The sequence below is a fragment of the Aethalodelphis obliquidens genome, unplaced genomic scaffold (assembly GCF_003676395.1).
Source record: "Aethalodelphis obliquidens isolate GAN/ISIS:26980383/991018 unplaced genomic scaffold, ASM367639v1 scaffold57, whole genome shotgun sequence".
Taxonomy (NCBI): Eukaryota; Metazoa; Chordata; class Mammalia; order Artiodactyla; family Delphinidae; genus Aethalodelphis; species Aethalodelphis obliquidens.
Window position 1 is genome coordinate 4,978,802 of NW_020838001.1, and position 12,202 is coordinate 4,991,003.

Genomic DNA, 12,202 nt, shown 5'->3' on the forward strand with positions numbered 1-12,202 from the left:
AAATAACCATATAACCACAATAAATCCCCTTCACAGAAAATAATGCAGGCACATTTTGGCATAATATTGAAAAAACCCGATTAAACGAGTGAAAAAATTAATACCCGAAAGAATATGAGTACTTGTAATTCACCCACTTGGGAAACTGTTTGAGAGGATCTGTTTGTTCTAGAGCTGAACGTATGCCTGTTCTCTGACCCGGCGTCTTTATCGCCAGATGTACCTGCCCGGAAAAACGCCTGCATATGTTCTCCCACAGCAACCATGTGCTGGCGAGAGCCCGTGGTCTGTACCTCTTCCCGGCTCTACTTTTAGCTACATCACTGCGGCAGCTTGAAGTCAGCCACGGTGGGAGGATTTACACCGTGGAAATTGGCAGACACGTGTCAGAGCTTTTCTCTGAAGAGCCATTGTTCAACATTTGCCAGTGATCGAAAGTCATGGATTGAATATTCACGGCAGTGCTATTCATAACGGCTCCACGCTGGAAGTATCCTGGGTGTTCATCCACAGTGAAGGATAAATTCATTATGGCGTTTTTTTCCCTGCATCGGAACTTTGCAGCAAGGAAAGTGAATGCCACCACATACAGCGACATGGCTGAATCTCGCAGACACAAAATAATTTACGGTTTAGGGTTCCCTTCATGTAAAATTCAAAACCAGGCATAACTAATCTGTGGTGTGAAAGGCTATGACAATGGTTCTCCCTGGACGGGGGAGTGCAGGGCCTGTCCGGAAGGGCGCACAAATGGAGTTTCTGAGGTGGTGGCAGTATTCTGTTCCTGTATCAGTGCTCTGGTTACATGGGTGTGTTTACTTGGTAAAAATTCATTGAGCTGACGCTTATGATTTGATATGTATTTGATTTATATGTATGTTAATCTTTAATAAAAAGTATACTAAAAATACAAGATTTACAAATAAAACGCAACAAACCAAACTAGAAAATTATCTCCTAAATAACTTTTAGGCCAAAGAGAAAATTATAAATGAGCTGGAAAATACTATTTGTCCTAGGTAATTAATCATGGACATGTGTAAACACTAATCAGGAGAATTTTATTACAGAGTGGCTCAAAGTAGCAAAAAAAAAAATGGAGTATTATCCAAGTGTTTAACAAAGGAAATTGGGTAAACATATTACGGCGCAGTCACACAGTGGAATATTATACAGTGATTACAATTATATTGTACAGAAAATGTCTGATGACATGGAAAGTTTCCTGATGTGTTATTAAATGGTTATGATAAGGTTTTTTAAACATGCATTTTATACAAGGAAAAATAACTGGAAAAAATACATCGAAATATTAATAGTCGTTATCTCTGGATAATGGAAGTGCAGGTTACAAAATTGTTTTTTATTCTTTTTTACATTTCCAAAGGCTTTGCTGTGAATATGTATCGCTATTGTAATGCCCCCGAAGTTTATTTAAAACAAGATAGATTTATTATTAAATCCTGGCAACTAGAATGTGCATTGTAGAGAATAAATCTCAGTGCCTACTTCTCGAGTGAATGAGTGATGGATTCCTAGGGTCAAACCTGAGTCCTGTGGGAGAAGACAGTGTGCGTGGACCACTTACCATGTGTGATGGATGGGGACGTTTTCACGGTGGATACGGGCAGACAGAGTCGTGTTATAATAACTGTGGAGGGAAGGAAGAACGGAGAGGACTTTTGTAGATGGAGAATGAGACTTCCCAGGGTTAGAAACAGCTTGACCAGAGTAGAGCAGAGAGATTTTTCCGAGTGTCATTTCTGAGGTCAAGAGAGACTCTGCACCACCCTTTCAATCTTTTGAGGCTCATGGGAGTTACAAAATGGGGGCATAGTTCACCTGTTTACATTTAATAAATAATAACTTAGGTGCAGAAACAGAGACAATGCCAGCTGTTAAAGAGTTAAGAGTTGACTGTTAGTCAACCACAGGTGGCCTGCCATTGACCATCATGGGAGTATCTACACCGTGGAAACTGGCAAACCCTACGAGCCAGCAGCATTTCCCCCCCCACCCCTATTCTGGAGAGCTGGCTTACCAGCACATCCCTGGATATAATTGGCACTGTTCGCAAGATAATCCCAGCTCTCCCAAAGCCGGCTACTTCTTAGTGTGTGCTGGTCAGGGCACAGAGTTGAAGGTGTATTATGTATATTTTCTTCTCCCCGTCCTGCCAGGGTAGCTCTGCAGCCGTGTGTAAAGCTTCACGTGGCGATCTGGCTTCGGCCAAATGGCCATCTTGCGTGCAGCAGCTCCGGCCCACGGCCACCTCCACAGGTGGGAGGCCCCGCTCAACCAGCCCCACTACCCAAAGCCTGCCATTTCTTCCCGCACCCGAACCTGTCCACCAGCCGCTTCCGGTGGAGAATCCGCTCTCCCTGAGACCTCAGTGGGCGTGCGGGGGCGGGCCTGAGCCCCTCTCCTTTTCTGGCTCGGGAAACCCTTTAGGGCACACGGCACCTCCCGCGCTGTGGGTGCCTGTCCCCCGCCAGCCTCTTGGGAAATGTAAACGGCAGGAGAAGTTATCGTCACTCTTCAAACAGTGGCTGCCTTTGAAGCTGCATCCCAATGAGGTTGACTTCGCTGTCCATCGGGGGAAGGGGCTTCCTGAGACAGGAGGGCCCTCACCCCATCCTCTCTCCCCTTCCCTCCTTCCCTCACCCTTCCAGCTCCCTGTGCCCTGGGCCGGGCGACCGCTGGGCTGTGAAGAGCCTCTTCCCTGCGCTGTACGCCCCTCCCTGTGTCCTACATAGACTCTCCCCGGGACAGGCGTTCTCATCACGAGACCTTTGTTCTCGGAAAGATCCCGGCAGACGGCTCCCTTAGCCTAGAACATTCTTCCCCATCTCCCCCGTCCTCCACCACCTTGCTTTCACTTGTACAGTGAGTTCTCACCCTTCCTTCAGGACAGGCATCCCTGAAGGACTCCCCTCTCCAATCACACTCCTTTTCATGCCTCACAGTTTGGATAACGTTCCAACCTATCTGCTGAGCACCTGCTCTGCACCAGGCTGACAGGAGACGGCATTTCCTTGTTTTCCTTGGGCTCCTTCCCCAAGGCATCTTACCTTCCTTCCAGCACCTTCTACACTCCTCTTGGACTTAACATAGAACTTGTGGCCTGGTGGGACCTCAGTATATATTGAGAGCCTACTATGTTCTTTTGCTATGCGTCCCTGAACATTTACTGACTGACAGCCACTGTCGACATTCCTGTGTCTATTGAAAAGATGTGGGTTTGCCCCCAACAGAGGATCTGCCATGGTTTCTTCTTCCCTCTACCTTCCTTCTTCAGCTCAGCTCAATTTTCACAGAAAGTAAGATTTTCCAACTTGAACAGGTGCCATTTTCACCTTTGATCAAGGTTAAAAACTACAATTGAGATGCCTGACGACAGCAATCAATATTGTAATAAGGTCACGCCTAATTGACCTCGTACTTCAGGTGTACCAGGGTTCCGTCATCCGGATAGAGCTTCGGAAAGTTTCAGAATGAGGAAGACCTGTTTCGCTCATGACATTTCTATGCTTGGCCCTCACTGACGCACCCTTAAGGGACAAGACCTCCAAGCTCTGACCCGCTTAGGAAATGGACGCCCTGGAACGCAAGCTTCTCAAGTGTTTCCAAATCTTTTAGTCATGAGACCCAAGCTGGGGGCAGGCAGGGTGACCAAAGATGCCTGACAGTTTATCTGGGTGGCATTGGGATGGAAATGACTTATCTTTCCACGGTAACCCTTATTATTGTTTCAGAAACTGGAGTTCTTTTCTCCAAGTAGGACGTTCATGAGAAAGAGGATTTACAGAGGGAGCTGGAACTGGAAAAGCAATGGTTTCCCAGCGAGGCCAACACCAGTCTCAGAGTGCAAAACATTCGTGAAAACCCACCGATGACACGTGGTCAAAACCCATTTTCTGCAGACGGTCTTCGTGATGCTGGCGGGTCAGCTGAAGGCTTTTGTTTGCCTTCTATAATAAATACAACGGCAGTGGGTTTCTGAGCGCAGAACCTGGAGGGGCTGGGAGGGACGGTCTCAAGGAACACAGTTCCAGAAAGTCCTCTGCCCAGATGGGCTTCCCGGGAGCAAAATGGACATCCTCCTTCTGGAGACCGACAGGTCCTCAGCTGAAGTCGGCCAAGCAGGCCCCCAACCCGCCCCAAGTCCCAGGCCCCAACCTTGTAAATAGCACCACTGCACTTATTTCCTTATTGCTGTTTTATAATAAGCCACTCTTATTTCCTTTCCTCCGTCATTACCCCAGTAAGGGCCGTTAATATGACTGTGTGACAGGCAGTTAAACATGTGGGCTTCTGATCACTCTGCCTGGGTTGGAATCTGTGCTCTGCCGCTTCTAGCTGTGTGAAGTGAGGCATGTTGCTTCACCTCTCTGTTCTTCTGGTCCCTCATTTATAAAATGGTGACAGTGATGATAGCAAGTATCCAGGCTTAATTCAGGATTAAATGTGATCGTTTGCGTAAGTCCAGTACAATATGGTGCCGGGATATGCAGAGTCATGTAAAATGTTGGCCTTTAATATTGTTGAAAATAGTTTCATTTCCCCACTTCTCTCTCGCCCCCCTGTCATCGCCTAGACTCAGCTGACATCCTGCTCCAGGCGGATCAGCGTGACAGCTTCTCATGTGGCTGGTTCCCTGCTTCCTTTCCTGCCCCCAAAACCTCTTCTGCCTGTTTCAGCCAGAGGGGATTTTAAAACGTTGCTTTAGTTTCCAAGACTGCGATACAAATGACTGCAAACTTGGAGGCGTGAAACAACAGAAATTTATCCTCTCGTCTTTCTGGAGGCCAGAGGTCTGAAATCAAGGATTCAGCGGGGCTGTGCCTGAGGCTCTAGAGGAGGCTCTGGCCCCAGAAATCCCCAGGGTCTCCTGCCTGTGGGTCCCCGTGGGATCATCTGCTCCTTTGCTTGATAAACGATGATCGATCCCCGGCGGGGGGCTGGCACAGCGCGAGACCTGACTGTTAGGTCACGAGGAAAACGCAGTCAGAGCAGTGCCCAGGGGCCAGGCTAGGCTGGCCCTGTAGGTCAGGAGAGGGTACGGATTCTATTCTGATTGTGATGAAAAATCATTGAAGGTTTTGAGCAAGGAGCTAACGATTTGGTTGGTACTTTACAAAAGTCCCCCCGGCTTAGGGTTCCCAGATCTAGCAAACAAAAATTCAGGTTGCCCAGTTAAGTTTTAGTTTAAAATAAACCACAAATAATTGTTTAGCGTATGTCCCAAATATTGCAGGCAGAAAATTATTCATTTATGTTGAAAATTATTCATTTTCGCTCTGAAATGTACATTCAACGGGGCGTCCTGTATTTTTCGAGGCTGTTCTTCCCCGGCTGCTGTGTGGAGGAGGGGTCAGAGAGGGACGAGGCTGCAGCCTGGGGCACCACCCAGGGGTGTGACGATGGTGGCTCTGATGAGGTGGTGGCAGTGCAGGTGGAGACGAGTGGACAGACTGAAGACGTGTTTTGACAACATCTCACATTTGTGGGTGCTTTACTCATTTAATCTTTACAATAACCCTCTAGGGTAGGCGCCCAGATTATGCCGATTAGACAGATGAGAAAACAGGCCCAGAGGGTACCTTGCTAACTTACGGGAGAACAGGGTTCAAACCAGTCCCAAGCCTCTATTCTTAACTACTCTGAGATAGCACTTATGTGGATTGAATCTCACCAAACTGTAGCCCCCTAAACTTCCACCTCTGTTCAAAGACCTCAGCTGTGTGGAGGAGGGGTGTGGGGAGACCAGAACGGTGGGATGGGTTAGGAGGGGCCCCCGCACAGGGCGACAGAGGTGGCCCTAGAGCAGCGGCAGTGAGAATGGAGGTGTGGAGAGGGGACCTCTGTGTTCCAGAGACTTGGGGAGCAGACAGAAACGGCTCCCCATTTCTGTCTGCAGCAGGGTGCAGAGTTATTTTGGTCTGCCCACTATCTACTCCCCTTTCTTTTGGTTAGAAACTCCCCAGTTTCCATCGGGAACCAGCCCTCCCTTGAATTCCATCCATGTGCTTGGGGGAGCCAGCCCCACCCCCAAGATCCAGAGGTGCCTCGTGAACAGGCTTGGCCATCAGTGCTCGCTACCACTCCAGCCGCTCTGATTGGTTGGCGTGACCCAATCCGTCAGTCATGCGGCGGGGTGAGCCCTGATTGGTTGGCGTGACCCAATCCGTCAGTCATGCCGCGGGGTGAGCCCTGGCCTCCGTGGGATGCTCGGACAAGAGGCTCTCTTTCCGCTGGCGATGGCGAGCTAGTGCGTCACGGGCACTGTGCTGCTGGAAACCTTCTCTCCTCCCGAGGACAGGGAGGCCAGAGGACGCCCCCACTGCAGAGAAGTTAGGGGTGGGGGATACCGGGGACCCTGAGGACATTTGGCGCCTGAAACCAGAGCAACAGGACCTTTCCAGTACAGGAGCCACTAAACTCCCCTTCCTTGTCTTGATCCAGCTTTAGTCGTGTGTCTGCCACTCGACCCTGGAGCGTCCAGGCTAATCTACAATGTCTCTGGGTGGCATTTCACCTCCACCATGGACAAGAATGTTCTGGAAAGAGGACTCTTGGATCTTTAGAACAACAGAGATCCAATGTCCCCATTCTAGAAGACTTTGAGTCCTCACTGAATTTGGTAAACAAGGAAATGGAGGCCCCAAGCTGGGAAGCCTCCTGACAGCGTCACTTAGCTAGTTAGGGCCATAACCAGAGTGGGGTCCACTTTTGACAAGTAGTTGGATTCTCCGTGATGTCTGCTGCGTAGCGAGCACCCAGCACATAGCTAGTGACTATACTGTGGCGGGAAATCCCTCCAAGAAAGCGGTATTTCCAGCTGCCAGCTTCTGACCCGCGAGGATGCTGGTGTTTTGGAGTCTTTCCTGGAGCAGCAGGCATGTTAAGACCAGAGTTCACAGCCATCTTTATTTAGATGACTCAAGGTGCACTGGTGCACAAAATTAAACTCAAACCAAGGTGTGATCAGTGGAAATAGACACGTAACAGAAAGCTCAGAATTAGAGAAGGGTGCTTTCAAAGAAGAGACCTCGTGGTCTCAGACGCCCACGTGATGGTGAGAATCTGGCATTTCCCACGAAGACGGGCACTTGTCAAGTTCACTGCCAAGTTCTCCCCACACATGGGCAAAGGCTCCTGGTAGAGCTGAGAGGAGAGCCCTCCTCTGAACCTCTCCATTTGAGGTCACCAAACCAGAAGGACCTCTCCTGCTCAGGTGGGTCCCAGGTGCATCTCTCCAGGACGCCAGGAGCTCGGCAGTTCTGCTCTGAGCTCCACTGCAGCCGTGGACTCACCCTGGGCCAGAAAACCATGCTGTCCTATGGGGCCCTGAATCAGAGCATCTCACCTCCCCTCTTGCTGCTTTTACCTGTGAAACCCGGGGCGATGTTGGGAGGGAATTCATCATCTGCTGCTTTGGTCCCTCACTCCCTCGGAGCAGATAAAGCCAGGTCACCTGGGCACCCAGTCTCAGAACCAGGTCACATTCAAATAAACAACCGGCTGAGGGTCAGAAATAATTGAAAAGCAATTCAGTCTTTGCTGAAATCTCTCAGAAACACGCCAGGAGCTTCCATTCTCAATGCACATTGACGCTTTCTAACACCCTCTATCCAGCGGTTCTCAGCCCAGGCACCCAGCCCGACCAGACAGTGAGGTCAGAGAGCCCGGGACGGGCAGGCCCAGTGTCTGTTACAACTCCCCTGGGACCCCAGTGCACAGCCAAGTGTGAGAACCTCCCCTAATGTGCTCCAAGCCCACCCTGCTTTTCTCCGTCCCCCCACGTCCCCTCCACACTCATTAATCCCATTTGAAAAACAAGAACCGGGAAAGAGCTGGCAAAGCCTGAGCTCTTCTTGACGGGGAGAGGAAAGGGCAGGAGTTGTAGATTTGCCCATTGATTTGGGGGCACACACACTGATCTGCCAACATTCGTTAGTGCTCACTGTATGCCAGGCACTGTGTGAGGCCCAGGAGAGCAAAGGTATTGCAGTAAAAGGGATGAGAAAGGGCTGTGGTTTGAGGGAAGCAAGTAAAAGACAATTACAATAAAGGTCGATACAGACCATACACACGATGGCCAATGCCACGTATCAGCTGCCTGCCAGCTTCCGTTCCAAGTCAGTAACGTGGATAAACCTGTTTAACCCGCACAACGAACCTGTGGTGTAGGTACTGATGTGAACTCCCACATTACAGGTGACAAGACAAAAACCAGAGAGGTTACTCATCTGCTCAAGGGTGCACAGCAGGTAGGTGGCAGAGCTGGGATTCCAATCAGGAATGTCTGAGTTCCAGAGCCTGGCTCTCATCCATGGTACTATCCTCACAGAAGGCTGTGTGGTGGCAGAGCTGGGATTTAAACCAGCCTGGCAGAGCACACTAGGGCACCAGGGAACACTTCCTGGAGGAGGCAATGCCTGAGCTGCGTCTTGAAGGACCAAATGTTCCAACAGGGCTCCTCTAGCCTCTAAGCGGCGCCTGGATAAGGCAGGACATGGGGGTGGGGGAAAGGGGAGGAAAGTGGGCTTGATAGCCACGGGGACATTCCTTGGCTGTGACTTGAACAGGGAAAGAAACACAAAAAGCTAGATTAACAACAACGACAATAAACCCAGGAAATTTACTGACATGTGCAACTTTGAACAGTTTGGCGGCCTTCAGGCACAGTTGTATCCAGGGGCTCATTTAACTTGACTCTCCTCTTGCCATCTCTTGGCTGTGTTTATTTCTAGTTGGCTTCATTCTTGGGCGAGCTGGGTTCCAAATGACAGCAGGGATGGCCTCCAGCAGCTCTGGGCTTCCATTTCTTCCATAGCTAGCAAGTCAGAGAAATTTCACCATCTTCCTATAGAATCCATTTCATTTCCCCCAAAGGATTCTGATTGGCCCTGCTTTGGCCATGTGACCGCCCCCTGACCCAGGGCCTGTTAGGAACCGGGCCGCACAGCAGGAGTGAGCAAGTGAAGCTGCATCTGCCTCTCTCCACCGCTCACATCACCACCTGAACCATCACTCGCACTATCACCCGAACCATCTTCCTCCCTGGTCTGTGGAAAAATGGTCTTCCACGAAACCAGTCCCTGGTGCCAGAAAGGCTGGGGACCACTGCCCTGACCTATCCTGATGCTCTAAGTCATGGACTACTCTGCCTGGCCAGCTTGGGTGACATGCTCCACCTCACGGTGAGGGAGGCGTTAAGGCAAAAGGGGGTCCCCAGAGGAAGAAGAGCCTCCTGGGAGGGTAGTGGATCCCTCCTCCAGCCAGGCCCACTCCTCAGGCCTGTCCAGCCGAGTCCAGCCTCAGTGGTCAGGAGGATGAGGAAAATGGAAAAAGAAGGACGAAGACACCCGCAGGTTTATATACGGTTAAAAAACAAACCCAAACAGAACCCCAAGTGGTCCTAGAAAATCACTGGAACTGCTGGAGAAAGAAAAAGAGAAGGAGATGGGACCCTTGAAAGTGAAATGGAATTAATTTGCTGTGAAACTGAGCACCAAGAAATTAAAAATAATTTAATAGGAAGCTCACAGACTTTTGTCTGGCTTTCTATTTAGCATCTGGGGAAACTTTGATACACTGACGTGCCCCAAATGGAGGGTGCGGAGGAAGGGAGAAAGCAGGACCCTTGCTTTGGGGTCAGGGGCCTGGGAGCTCAGCTCTGGGGAAGGGTCAGAGTCCTGGGAGGTGGGGCTGCTCCATGGGGACAGACCTGCCATCCTGCCAGAGTCCTGCCAGGAAGGTAGGAAGATCCTACTTAGGCAAGGTCCAGGTAAGCAGCGCCTGAGTTAGAATCCAGGGCTCCTGGCTGCCCGAATGACCTGAGGAAAGCGTGTTTCCTGAACGGCAGCTTCCTCGGTTTGTAAATGAAGTGGCTGACGGAAGACCTAGTTGGCCAGTGTTGGGCACACCCGTCATCAGTAGGAGAGATGATTTCCAGCAGTACAGAAGCGATGTTTTAAACTTTAATAATGATGTGTTCATCTTTACAGTCACCTTCTATTTTTGTTTTTCCATCCGCAGTCGTGACGTAGGGTTTTATTTTAAAATGAATTTGCTTTTGTGAAAAGGGTGCATTGTTTAAAGAATAATTCTAAGTAAATTATAGCACCGGTAGGCAAAGTCATGAAGGCGTTCCCCACGTTGGTCAATGTCTGGGGAATGCCAGCTGGGGGCACTGGGATTTCAGGTACAGGTTCTTATTTTATTTGTACATCAGCTGTGAGTGGGAGTGTTCAAGGTGCCCTGGTGACCAGCTATAACGCCCAGAGGAAGCCCTGAACTTCCCAGGCTTGCTTTCCCAGCGATTCTCCTAGGCACCTCCTGAAAAGATAGCTGAAATCCCGATACCATGACGTTTTGAATCCTGCTTTTTGGAAACAATATTTGCTGACAGTCACCATATGCTGGCAGACCGTCTCCTGTACCGTGATTGTCAGCTTCTGCTTCCAAGTCCCTCTTCGGAAGGTCCTATAATGTGCTTAACTGGTTCCTTTTTGGAAGGAGTGCCCCCATTTTTCATGATTGTAAACAGCAGTGCTTTGAGCTTTCCTGCAGCCGGACCGTGGCTCTGATGATTCCTGAGGGTGCTCTCCTTGGAAGGGACATGGCTGGACACCCCTAATCAAGGTGGTGAGGAGCCATTGGCCGTGCCAGCTACAGCCCTGAGCACGAGGCCATTCAGCTGCAGTCCTGTCTAGACAGTGAGCGTGCCAGCCACTCACTACCAGGCCTGAGCCAGCTGTGTGTGTGTGTGTGTGTGTGTGTGTGTGTGTGTGTGTGTGTGCGCACGCGCGTGTTTGCTAATTACTCTGGAATGTCTGTTCTGGCCGCCACTGTGGAAATGTAGGTCACCCCAGTGAGGCAGGCGGTCGTGAGAAGGGGGGTCAGGCCAGCCGGCCGTGCACACACCGTATCGAGGTCATGGCAGTCTGGGAGCCAGCCTGATGGGGCCAAGCACATGAGAAGCAGACAGGCTGGGGGCTCTTTCTGCATCTATGTCTCCTCATACATTTCATAGTATTGCTCACATTGGCAACCTCCAGCGTGTGGCTTTCCCATCACAGAGGCAAGGACAATGTCCCATTGTACATCTCAAATTAGATCTTTCACGTAGAAGTCTTTTATTGAGCTGGGACATCCTATCAGGCAATTTTCCCTGCATGGTCAATGTCGTTTCATCCTTCCAGCAGCCCTAAGAGGAGGGTCCTATGTTCACCACAATAACCTAATACATAACCTCCATTTACCTTTTACAGGTAAGGAAACCAATGCTCAGAAACATTACCCCGCTATTAATAATCTGTTCCTGACTACACACCGGTCTCATCTGTTCCCAGCTCTTTGTGCCTAATAGCTCTGGTAGTCCACCAACAACCAAACAAAGGGTGTTCCCATTTTACCGATGAGCAAACTGAGGCACAGAGAGGCCAATCACAAAGCCAGGTGCAAACCCAGGTAGCCTGGCTAGAGGCTGAGCCCTCAACCATGAGCTGTCCATCATGGCGTTAAGGTGCCCAAGTTGGGCTGGAGCTGGCCTCTGTCTAGGATAAACAATTTGAATTAAAACAAAACTGAAGCGAAAGCAGGGCTATGGTGCCCACTGCCGAGAAGGTTTTGGTTAGAAAGAGTTAAACCTGTATCCTGGTAAACAAAGGCGGCTGCAGGGGAAGCCAGATCTTCTCAATGGGATTGTTCGCAGGCCCCCTCAGCCTCCTCGCCCCAGGTTAGAAAAGAAAATAATCTCATCTAACAGACTTTTCCATCTGTGGAACCATACACTGCTGTGTGGGTGCTTTGTTTGTGCACCTGACAGTAATAATTGTTCAAACATTTACAAACTGTGAGGTGATGAGGAAAAGGTTCTAAGGAACGAAAAGAAATACAAGGAAATCATGCTTTAGTCCACTCTCTCCTGGAAGCTGGGGCAGAATGCATCCCTCTCCCCAACATTTTATTATAAAAAATTCCAAACTACAGGAACCTTGGAGGAATTACACAGTGGACACCCAGATACTCACCACCTCGAGTTTACCATGAAAAGTTCGGCACGCCGGCTTTGCCACACGTCCACCTGTGACAGCCTGCATTTGAAAGGGTCTCAGACTTATGTCTGCAGGTAGCTTTCTCTCCACAGAGAAGGGGTTCCCAGCCACATGGGGGTTTGGCCATGACTTTTCAA